The sequence below is a fragment of the Rhopalosiphum padi genome, chromosome 4, assembly GCF_020882245.1.
Source record: "Rhopalosiphum padi isolate XX-2018 chromosome 4, ASM2088224v1, whole genome shotgun sequence".
NCBI lineage: Eukaryota > Metazoa > Arthropoda > Insecta > Hemiptera > Aphididae > Rhopalosiphum > Rhopalosiphum padi.
The window spans coordinates 49,198,391-49,211,462 of NC_083600.1; the positions used below are offsets into that span (position 1 = coordinate 49,198,391).

The 13,072-nt window shown below is 27.6% G+C and overlaps 1 protein-coding gene across 1 annotated transcript in view; it reads left to right on the forward strand.

Annotated features, from left to right (window-relative positions):
* Positions 1–1,024: 1,024 nt before the first annotated feature.
* LOC132930430 (neuropeptide F receptor-like) overlaps positions 1,025–13,072 on the forward strand; it is a 60,643-nt gene continuing 48,595 nt past the window's right edge. Inside the window, exon 1 of the mRNA XM_060996304.1 lies at positions 1,025–1,596. The gene's annotated coding sequence lies outside the window, so the exon portion shown is untranslated. The remainder of the gene's footprint in view (positions 1,597–13,072) is intronic.

The window sequence follows — 13,072 nt, forward strand, 5'->3', positions numbered from 1 at the left end:
CACACAATTCATAATAATTAATTATAGGTACCATTTAAGATATTATTGTAACTTATATATTTTACTATATTTTATTAACTAGTGTTAATAAAAAACTTCTTGACAACTCGTAAGACATTGGACGAATCAATCGCCCGGATGAGCCGTGCGATTTGGTTTAAGTTACTTAGACTAAGTAATAAAGGAAAGGGACTACTACCTCGTCGATGAACAACCATAAACATGTCTATGCATACATATTATAAGAGGTATATAATATAATATTACTCAAGTATTAAGTCCGGATGAATGGATCTGCAGTCAACTGCGGGGCATATTATTTTATCGAATACAATAAACATTGTGTTTATAATGTTTATATTTATAATATTTTTTGTAAAACCATCATAAATACCTATTGTATTTTTACTACAATTGTTTGTCGAAAAAAATATGTATACACCTTATTAGGATTATTAATAAAAAAATAATTTTGTTTAAAATAAATGATGCGTGATAATAATGCGCCATACAGAAAATAAATTTGGGAACTATACTTAAGTTGTATATATACCTACTATACACAAAACAAATCATATTATATATTATGCACGTAGGATCCAATTGGGGGAGGTGGGTGTTACAATAACACTTTTTTCAAAATAAATTCGTGTTAAAACCATCGTTTATGTATAAATTGTAGAGAAAAAAATAATTTAATTATTTTAATGAAAAAACGATCAAAAATACTTAAAAATCGCTCACTATATTGATTAGAGGGGTAGCAAGAATGCATCGTTACACAACCACAAACGACCATTAATCTGGCTCCGATATCACGCACTCGGTGCCGTATAATATACGTGGTGTTCGGTGAGCTCGACGCAGATTCGTGTTTGTGTTATTATATTGTTATCTGCTGCCGGCACACGAGTTTTGGACGTAAGCGCCGCCGCCGCCGCGGCAACAAGTGTGTGTGTGCATTATATAGGACGCTAACCAACGACGGCAAACGACGACGACGGCGACGGTGACGACGAGTGGTGTCTCAGTGGCGGTGGGCCGTCAGCAGCAGCAGCAGCAGCAGAAGCAGCAAACGTTGACGAACGGGTGTGCGCGCGTGTGTATTGTACAGCAGCAGCAGTGCTCGGCGGGCGGCGGCCATCGAACGCGGTGTTTCCGATACCGGCCGGCCGGAAGTAAACGTTCTTGTCGTATTCGGATCTGTTTCCGGAAAGCACAAACACAATCGCATATAATTTAATTATATTATATTACTGTAGCTGAGGGATCGAAAAACTTCTGTTTTCTCTGTTCCTGATTTCATTTAACTTAATTTCGGCGTTGTCCATCACGTATAATTAAATACAGTATAAGTATATTTTTGAAATCTTTTCCTCGCCATCGATTATAGTGACCAGTGTCGTGTGGATCTGCGTGTTCACTGCGGGACAAACGGAAATCGGAATAATTATTTAAAAAAAAATAATAATAAAAAACAAATGAGATATTGAGATTGAATTAAAACACGCGTTTATATCAATTTCTGCACGCATACAGTACTCGAACCAACGTAATTGTAGGCGAAGGACGCCTGGAGAGTTTACAATCCGAAAGGTAAGCGTGTGCGATATCGTAATAATATTAACATAATACTCATAGAATAATCGTCATTATTTGTTCTCCGTTATACCTATAGTCACCCACACGTATTTATTTATAGTACATCTCCTCGACTATAATGACAGCGCAGTACCGTACAGCTTGTGCTTGTTATTATATTATATTATTTCCTTGTCACTGTCGTACAGGCCCGAATTGTGCTAGTGAGTTACCGAAAAAATCTCGATTTTCCGCACAAAATATAGTCATGAGTGTTTAATTATTATTTTATTTTTTTATAATACTAATACATTAATACGAACATTAGTAAAAAATATAATTGAATCGAATTATTAAACCGTTCTGTAATTGTAATCAAACGTTAAAAATTCTAAAACTCGTTAGGCCGATGCCTTGGCTATGGTGGTGTATCTTGACCAGAGAGGATGGTAGGAGGTTATTAAATCTTTCCATCGTCTCCTCGTAACAATAAATTTCTTGAATATTTTTATTACCACTTACCAGAAATAATGGTTTTTATTTGATTCAATACCAATTTGACTATTCTATCGTTATGAATGTGATTTGCGCACTCAAATACGTCAATATAACTAGTGGCAAACAGCCACTGGTGGGTTCTCGGTTATTGACCTCATTCACCGTACTGCAACAAATTTAATAATTTATAGCAAGTGATAAATTTCTATCTGTTATTAAGGTAAATTTATTGTAGTAATGTTTCCATCACCATCAGAAAATGTCTTGTTATGCTAACGGTCGTGGTAGTAAACTGCTCGTTCCGTATGTGCGTGATGCGGTTTCTAAACACCCTTGTTGTAACTAGGTGTATAATATTATTATGAAATCTTTCCTTGGTTTAAAAAGCAAAAACCATAATATGATTAAGCACGGAGGTATAAGAAAACTACGTCACACAACTGTCGTACCACGTTATCGTTTTACTTTACGGAAGGATTATAAAACCGTTTAAGGTTTTTCTTCGACGGAGAGATTAGTTTTCGGCATGACTACAAAACAAATTCAAAACAAAAAAAAAATATCACGTTTATTTATTTTGTAAGTATATGAAAAAAATAATAATTATATTATGAAAAATAAATCCCTCTAAGTTGGTCAACTAATTCCAAGAAAATGAGACTATTAAGTAAATAGTATTTACTTCTTAGTCATTTATACCGTATCTATTCTACTATCTAATACGGAGTTTTATAATAATTATTGAAATATACGCAAATCACGTGTTGTTCTAAGATTACATTCTTCTGTCATATAGAATATTATATGTGCAACTTACAATTTTTATGTTATTTATATGCACAAATAAATATTTCATTAATTTGGAATTGGATGCGAATGAATACAATTCAATTAATGAGTGGGTGGTAAGTTAATTGTGTACAAGACAATTTATTTGTTAATATATTCGTCTGTGCAAATATAAAAGAACTTTGCTCGTAGTCATAATACATGTCTCTGCAAAACAAGTATAATATATTACATCAATTAGGTTCTCGAACTTGGAAACTAAAAATAAACATAGTCGATGGCATAATATACTCTATTGCAATAAATTTAACCGATACCTGATTTAGGGACATTTTAATTACAATGTATAAGCTTTGGATAATTATTATATCAACAGAATTTCCTATTAATTATTAAAAGTGTAGATCTAAAATAATTAAAAGGCCGGTCCAGTTACTCAACATATCTGGTGATCAGAATAATTATCTCTTCGTTCAAACATCGGTATCATACTGTCATAGGATAGTACTCTAAATAATTATAATTGTTACATATAACATATTATACATTTTAAAACTATAATAATCGTTTATCACTTGTTTCGAAATAAAAATAAATGAAACGGTTTAATTTTAATTTTTACGGAATAAATGAAATTATTCTTTTTTCTTCTGTATCAACAATGAGACGACCTGGTGGGGATTGCTTTTACATGCATTGTTTTCACTCATAGTATATTGTAATTTAAATATAAACTATTTTTGTAAAATAAAAACTTATTATCATAATAAAATTGTAATATATTCTTGAGAGCAATATTGACTTTTATATTTAATATTTTTCAATTATGGTTTATTCAACATACGATAAATTTTCTTTTTTTGTTTGAAAATTAAAAAACTTTATTAACATAAAGTAGCTAGTATGATAATAAATATAAGAAAACAAATAGTAATTTTATTAAATTATAAACACATAACTTTAAAAAAAAAAACATGATTTTGAGTAGAGTTGGATTTGCTATAATAGCCATTATATTCCTATCACGTTTGGATGTTAGTGTCTAATATTAACTTTTAATTGAAATATATTGTTTTACATTCATATTATATCTGTATGTAAACTTAATTAAATAAATAATATAATATAATGTACCTAATAAAATAAATAATATGTGGTAGTTTTTCTACAATATTTTTATTAGTGGTTACAACAAATTAGCGAAAACCAATGACCTACAGATAATTTTCTAATACGCTTGAAGGAACTAATTCATTAATCAAATATAAAATGTTTACTTATCGAAACAGTACTAACTAGATAAAAATTTCAATCGATAGATAAGGTCAGATAAAACTTAAATACTTCTTATAATTTAAAAAAAAAAAATGATCATACACACGTTATCATTGATTGTCAATCAACATTCTATACGTTCATCGAATTTAAACTAGAAGTACAACATAATATTATATACATTATAATATTATCAAACCATCTTAAAAAAATAGAAATATTAAAAAACTATATATTGTATATAATTAGTTTATTATTTTAACGACATAACGTACGCACAATATAAATGTTGAAGATAATGCATGGGTAAATATTTGGATATTTTTAATGTCCTACAGCTTATTTCAACTATAAGAAGTTAATTATTTTGAAAGTATTTATTTTTTCTATATAGGTATTTTAAGTTTAAAATACATCGAAAATTAAAAAACTGTATAGAAAATTTAATGTGGAATATTCTAATAAAATAGAACTGTTAAACTGTTTTTTTAAATCCAATAATGTTGAAAAATGGTGATAAACTATTTTATAGTATGTTTATTTATAATATATTTATATTTTCAAAGGTAGATATTTTTAATTAATACACTTTTTGTAAGTAAAGTCAACATTTAAGTTTAATATGAAACCGAAGAAAAATATTTATTTTGCTTCTTTATGACATAATTTTTGCTTAAGTATATTATCTTCACGTTTGTTCTATAACATAAAAACACATTATTAAAGTAGATATAACAACGCGTTTAGTTTAATTAACCTATTAAAATTAGTAATAACTGTTATTTTATAAGATGTTGAAGATGTAAAGATGCGTGTAACCCATAAAAGAGTATTATATTAAATTTATTTTTCACATACAATAAAATAATCTGGTAGGTATTTTTATAAAACCATTTTACAAGATACGGGTATGTACAAAAACTTAATTTAAATTATCAATGAACAAATACACATCAAAAATTAAAATCAGAAATTTGTTATTATTGTCTTTTAAAGTTTAAGCATAAAATCTATTTTTATAAATAAGAAAAACTATAATGATTTTAATTAGTATTTGTCATAGTATAATACTAATGTTCTAATTAAAATTATTATTATTTTATTACCTAATTATACTATTGTATTATTAAGTATTATTTATTGAATTCTCCTTTCCCATTTATAACTTTTTACACAAAGTTTATAAAAGTGTTCTTTTATTCAATAATATTAAAAAATGTATTTTTTCTTTTGTACTAACACTGAGGTTAAACGATTAAATCAGGAAAACTTGATAAAAATAATTTATATTTATACTAGTATACGAGTAATTATTTTATCGAAAAACACTCAATATTTCAAAAAATTTTAACGTTTTAGAAAAAAAAAAATTGATATAATTTTCAATCGGAATAAAACAAAATATTTTTTATCTATACAGTTTTAAGTTTTTACTTTTTTGAATGACAACATACATTTTTAATTTAATATTCCGAAGGACAATATTTTTCGGAGTATTTCTATACATAAATATCGAAATTCGGACGAGTAGTTTATGAGTTATTTAAAGCTACTCATCCGAATTTCAATTTTTTATGTATCATCATTAAAAATGAGAAATTTTATACTTATCTTTGTGTAATTAAAGTGATAACGAATAAAAGCCAATCATCGGGAAATTATTTGTTTTTAAATAAATAATTGTACTTTTATTTCAGTAAAAATAAAATCAGTATGTGTTTTGGATACAAATACAAGTACAAATTACAAGTATACAATAATATTAAGATAAGTAGTGTCAATATACGAATGATATTAAATAAATTTTAATTGTTACTGATGAATTAAAAATAATAATATGAAATTATAGAAATTTCAAGTACTTAATTAATACTTAGGTATTAACTATTATAGTTATTTAAATAAATGATTACAACTAAGTAACTGGAAAAGTTATATTTCCAATGGTCATAAATAAACATGATATAATATTTTAGATTCTAAGAGTAGTGATGAATGAGGAGTGTGTTTTACAATAATGTCTTATATACATATTTGTTCATGTATATGATGTACTCGTATATACTACATGTGAGTAACGAGCTGGAAATTTTGTTCTGTGAGTGTATGTTTGTATGACGTCACCTTGGGAAGTAGTAAAAAAAGCTTCCATTTTCGACACAAAGGATGATTTCTTGATTTTAAAGCGTTATTAAAATTTCACTACTACTGAACATTTAATCGATTCATTAGCAGAAAGATTCTCGTAGAAATGATATATTATAATATCTTCGTGATAGTGCAAATGACAATTTAGACATTAAACAATGTAATTGTTATTATTCATAACGGTATGTTGTATTTTAAATATTATGCATTTTCTTCAGTGATGTAAAGTATTATGACTACAACAATACTTCAAAATAATATATTTACTGGGAACAGTTGTTAAGAGCTCCAAAGGAAATGCCTTAATTTTAAGTGACGTTTAATATTTACGTAAATTCTCATTAATATATTAACGTTGAAACACGGTGTAAATTATTAAGAACTTGCTTACGTTGTGATAACATCTTAATAATCATAACATATTCGATAGCTAAAGTAAGATCTAAAGTAAATATAATAAAATATTTTATTTGAACGATAAAGTCCTGCGACCTGCGCAAAATTAACAATTGGGTGTTTAATAAAATTCGGATTTATTTCATTTAAATTCTAATAACATACTTGACATAGGCCCCAGAAGATATTAAATTGAAGGGACAGCGAATCGGTATTCGTTGAAAATTAAGAAATTTTGTGAGCCCTTATATTACACCTGTATAATATACATAAAATATTTATGTCTAACCTTTTCTGTTAAATAATAACCCCTTTCCGTATGATTAATTAAAACAAACACGTACGCAATGGTATACAACTGTTGTGTTTAACTCCCAATAGTGTATTTTTTTCTAGTAATAATTTGTCAAACGAAATATTTTAACACACCTATTTTGAACGTGACAGAAGTGTTATTTTATAAATTCACTTTACAATGTATTGGTTTTACTACATATATATGTATAATAATAATAATAACAATAATAATAATAAAAATGCGACAAGTTAGGTGAATATAAAGCGTACGAACTATATTATTCTTTGATACCGATATACCTGTTTTCTCTGTATTTTAGATATACAAAAGTTGATTTTCTATACGTACACTATCACGGCCACATCACCTCTCCTGTATGCAACGTACATCCAATCGAGGAAAGATATCCATTTTCAAATACTGATACAGTGATACGTGGAACCAACTTTTTCTTTTCTTTAAGTTCTCCTCGTTACTTAGTTTTAAACTCATGATGTCAGTTTTGCACAATTTTGAAAATAATGTATGTTAACTCAATGATAATCTACTCAGTAGATTCCTAATTCCTTAAAATTCATAAATCTCAATAAATACACTAGTATATTTTAAATTAATAAAATTAAAGCTAAACAGAATTTATCATGAACAATAATTCAATCTTTTTCATAAACTTTGGTTAATTTAATTAATTCGTTTTTATTTCTTATTCGTTAGTAAAATAATTTGTATTAATGAATGTATAATTAAATGTAATTTTTAATTATAAATACTATGTTTATAAAAATTTTAATCGTAACGTTTTTTTTTCAAACCATGCACGTTGGGTGTGGATTATTTTTTATATAAATATTTAAAAAATTATTATTATTGTATAGACAATTCATTTTTGCTAATTAAATAAATTAATACCCACTTGACTATGATAAAATAATTTTTCTTTCAAAGAAAAACCGTGTTGACGTAAACGTTTTTACCCAGGTTAGTATTTTACGCACTGTAAAAACTTGAAGGCTGTTAATGTGTATGTTTGATCTATTTTCTTGTATATTATGAAGAAATATACGCATCACAATTCACAATATAAGTAATAAATGTGACAGACATTATTACCTGTTTGTTTCGCAGCTGAAGTTTCATTTCGAAATATTTATTGAGTTACACAATACGTATTGGATACAATATTTTAACTTGCTGATAATAGTAGATCAGAAATGTGCAATGGTTTCAGGTTAGCCAGAAAATTTATTTTTTGTATAGAATTACCATATTTTTTTTTTATCCATTGAGGCATTGACCAAAAAATCGTACGAGTATTACACATCGCGTTCTAATTTCGATTCGATAACGTATGGAAATGACTGCAGTGCTTTAATAAAAGGGTTTAAAATAATATTTATTCTCAGTTCTTATATATATACTTACATAGTTTAACGAGTGATTTTGAATATGTGATATTACTGATTTAATTTCGCTCTCGGAGTGGAATAAATTGCGCCGCCGTCTAGACTTACAGCTACATCTGTATATTATTATCTATATAAAAATCTGAGATACATAAAACAGACAGCAGTATGTGGTGAGATTTTTAAGTTTTGAGATGCAGCTGTTTTTATTTGTTTTATTTTCGGGTTGTGTCAATTATCCGAACAGAAAAACAACTATACGAGAGAAAAGATTTAACCAGCAGGTCAAAGATTGCGCAGCACGAGACGCTGAGTGCTTTCAAAGTAAACTCGGGCAATAGCGACCGTATATATTATACGCGAGACGTACGCGTATACGTATACCAGATATCAGGAAACCACCGAAACACTATAATATTATCCTATGCGTGTATTACATATAATATTATTTCGTACGCGTGAAAATATAAACGATTTCACAGTGGTGGCCCGAGCGTTGCGCTATACCTATATCGTATGTAGCTAAACTCGTAGTTCACGCGAAATGATAATTATTGCCAATGTGATTTCGACGATGGCGATCGCCGAATATCGTCCGGTCCCGGGAATCGGAAGCACTTTATTTTCCACTCGACGAATCGGGTACTATTAAGCGCGCGTACCGGACACTCGAAATTAACAGCTCGCCCCAGTGACTTCGGAATCCGAATGAGCTTACCTACAGTAGGTAATACAATACCTCCTACCGTACCTATAGCAATAAACGCGTTTGGACGCGGAACGACTGACGGATTGGCGGCGGTTGACCGCCATAATGCGCGATAATCTCGCGCCACCCCGACGCGGAATAATTATTACACCCGAAAAACAATAAACGAGCACGCCACGTAAATCCCGAACGATTATGGATCCACGCGCCGCGTGAATTCCAAACAGACTCAAAAGTGTTCGCTGTAATTATTATTCGCGAAGCAGAAGTTATCGACGGCCGTCGGCCGATTAAGTACGACGACTCTCCGTTCGCGCGGCGCGTTTATTCTCGAGTCCGACGGTCGTTTTAATGCATGTCCGAACTCCGCCAAACTTCACGTAATGTGATGATCAAGTTACACGAAGTTTGTTATTCGAGTTTCCGTTTCGCGTAATAACAGTATCTCCGTGTATCGTAAATGTTGCACAACAAACTATTTTCGATCATCCAGCGAGATACCTAGATGTATTCTACGAAATAAAATTTAAAATTCTCCGAAATCGCATAGAAACCCGGTGCCGAGCAAAATTATTATCGTTTTGCTCACCTTGACGCCAACGACCGTGGTGTTAAACTGTAGTGAGTTAATCACTAAGTTTATTTGAAAACAATAATAAACTGTAAGTTATGCGCGGTAAACAGAGTTCTGGATAGAGGCCGGTAAATACTACGGAAGCTAAGTTCGCTTCAAAATGGCACGACATTTCACAAACTCAAAACCAAAAGTAATTTTCCGTATTCAATGTGTTATCCATAAAATAATTAATAAAAAAAATATTATATAAATAAGATTGATATAAAAATAAGATTGTACAATATTATTAACTACTGTATATTTATCAACAAAATAAATAATTCTATAAATGATTTTACTACCGAGTAATTTTGGTTTTGACATACCGCCATATTTTCTTTTATTAACCAAATGTTCTTTTTTTGACAATCTACATTTAATTAAGGATAAAAAGTTCTAAGTAAAAAATAAAATAAAAACAACACAATGGTTTTGTATTTTGAACTATTTAATTATTATAAATTGAGATTTTTGATTATAATTTTTTTTAAGTTAAATTTCAAACTATAATATTATATTTTTTGCTTTTTTAAAATTTAAAATATTGAATAATTTAACTAAGTAACTAGGAGGTATAAGTTTGACTTGTTTGGAACTACAAAAATACCTAAATATGCATATTTTTATTAGGTAAATATAATTTTAATGTTATTAATACCATATTATGTAATAATAATATTGATTTACAACCAAACAATACACAGTGTGATAATAATAATAATAATAGTAGTATAGTTGGTCACTTCAGTCAATATTGACTGTGCGGGAGTAGAGTTCGATAATATACAAAATCAGCCAATATATTTGTAAGCTGTACAAAAGTAAATTAGGTATTTAAACTAAAAAAAAAAAACTATTGCTGTAAATAAAATATGTCAATAAAATAAAATAAGTAACAATTGTAAAGGATAATTAATAAAATATGAACTTGAAATGTAAGTAATAATTTTTAATTTAAAATCATAACACAAATAGAATATGAATGACAAAAATTGTCCTAAATTACTTTACTCTATATAAATAATAGCAGTAACAATATTTTTGAATTGACTGATAAAATAAAAGTTATGGCGATTGATTTTATACAAACATTTATAAATATTTGATATTATCCCGATTGAGCTATTAAAAATTATTAAATTCAATTAAAAATTTAAGAAAAATTATATTTTTATTATGCTTAAAACGTGTTTTATGTGTATGATTTAGTGGCTCAATATTAAATTTATATTAATTAAACATTAATAAACAAACATGAAATAAGTGAAATGAAGTAATTTTGAATAATTTTTGGCTTATAAAATAGATTTTTAATTACTTAATTTAATGTGGTCTCCGATTTATTGATACGGATTTGATAAGCACAATCCCAGTAAGCCCAACAAACTTCAATAAATCCTTTATAAATTAAAAGATTATAAGAATATATTTTAGCACGTTTTTTTTTGTATGTTACTTTGGTAATTTGAAAAATAAAGATAAATAATTTAACGGTTTTATTGTAAATTCATCGAACATTTATACTGTTGAAGTAAAGAACTTAATATTATAACTTACCTAAACAGTATTTTTCAAAAAAAAAAGGTAAAAACCTAATGATAAGCTTCGTTGGCTCAGTATCTAAAATACAATAACATTGTCATGAATACTAATGGTGGGATTCAGGCTATCAATCATTGAGTCATTGAGAAGGGTGCATTTATGTATGATAATATTTAAAATACGTGATATTGAATTGTACGAAAAATATTAAGGTAAATAAATTTTACTCATCAATTATACCAGTCTTTTTATATATATAAAAAAAATATATAGATAGTAAGTTGTTGTATCATTATGGTTATTTTTCCGCTATAAGAAAATATTATATATATATACATAGTATTATTTTGTATTTTATGTACTGCGTGATGAACAATAATAAATCAGTAAATATGTTGTACAAATACGGCTGAATGTTATTATATAATTAATAATTAATTACTGCGTATGTCCATTCTAAAGAAATTGTTATAAAAAAAAATTACATACACCATATACTACGTATATGTTCAACTAATATGTACCTATGGTTTAACTATAGTCTATGATTACAATTTACTTAGATTATTTAATAGATAATATAAAATATATGTTATATCGAATGAGTGATATGTTCAGCTATAAACACACTACTTCACTGGTATCTGATTTGAGTATCTAATAAATTACTCGTACTAAATAGATAATAATAAAAAGTTAATTATCAATTGATTATGTTATTTACCTTTTCCAACCATTAATTGTTAGTTATTTAATTTAACTCAAACTTGTTTGCCAGAAACTATTAAAAAGGAATGTTACAAATTAACTAATTTACTTATTTTTTAATATAGGTCTGGTGAAATTATTTCTATGTACTTATATATTTTTTTTTATGCAAAGTATTCAGTGGTACGTTTAAAAAATTTCTACCGTTTTACTTAATTATTCATAGGTGAAAATTAACTATAGTTGATGTAATATGGTGCATCAATAAAATATTTAATGAATTATTGATTATTGTGCTAACAAATTGTTTCATAATTAATTTTAGGTTGAGGAGTTAAAGCTTTCGGATTCCTTTCTTAAATATGCTACTACAGTATATTTTGAAATACATTTTTGGACTACTAATATCATTATTATTTTTAGAGCAAAAAATGTAGTCGTTTTATTTCAATTTTAAGATTTTACCAGTTTTTTTCAAAACTGTTGACATTTAGAACGGATGATGGCATAACTTAACCTATCTAATGTATATAGTTAATATACTATAGTATATCAGTATAGTAGTATAATATGTGCAAGTTATCATAGATTAACAGTAACCAAAAAAAAAAAAAATGTAGGCAAGTATTTTTCCGCTTTACTGTTTATAGGTGTCGAGCGGAACTCTTTATTGAATTATAATCACTATTATTAAGTTTGTTAAATTTCAATTCAATGATAACCCCATTGTATACGATGAAATTTAAATATAAATTTTGGTTATCATGCCAAGATAAAAATTATTTTAATAATAATATTTAATTTGCGTAAAAATTCTCGTTTTTTCTTAATTTTTTGTTTGCTTACCCAATTATAAAAAAAGTACTAGAAATTTTTAATTTTAACCTGTGTGAAGTAAAAACTAGATCCAATTTTCCATCTAAAACCACTGGATTTCAACACGAATGGAAGCATTTTATTGACTACTAATCATGTACACAGACACAAAAAATACACATAATTGTAAAATACATACATTCATCACTACAAATCGTATAGTTGTATTTTTGTATTTTTTTGGTATATATTACAAGTATTTCATAACACTACAGTTGAAGTTATGAGTATTA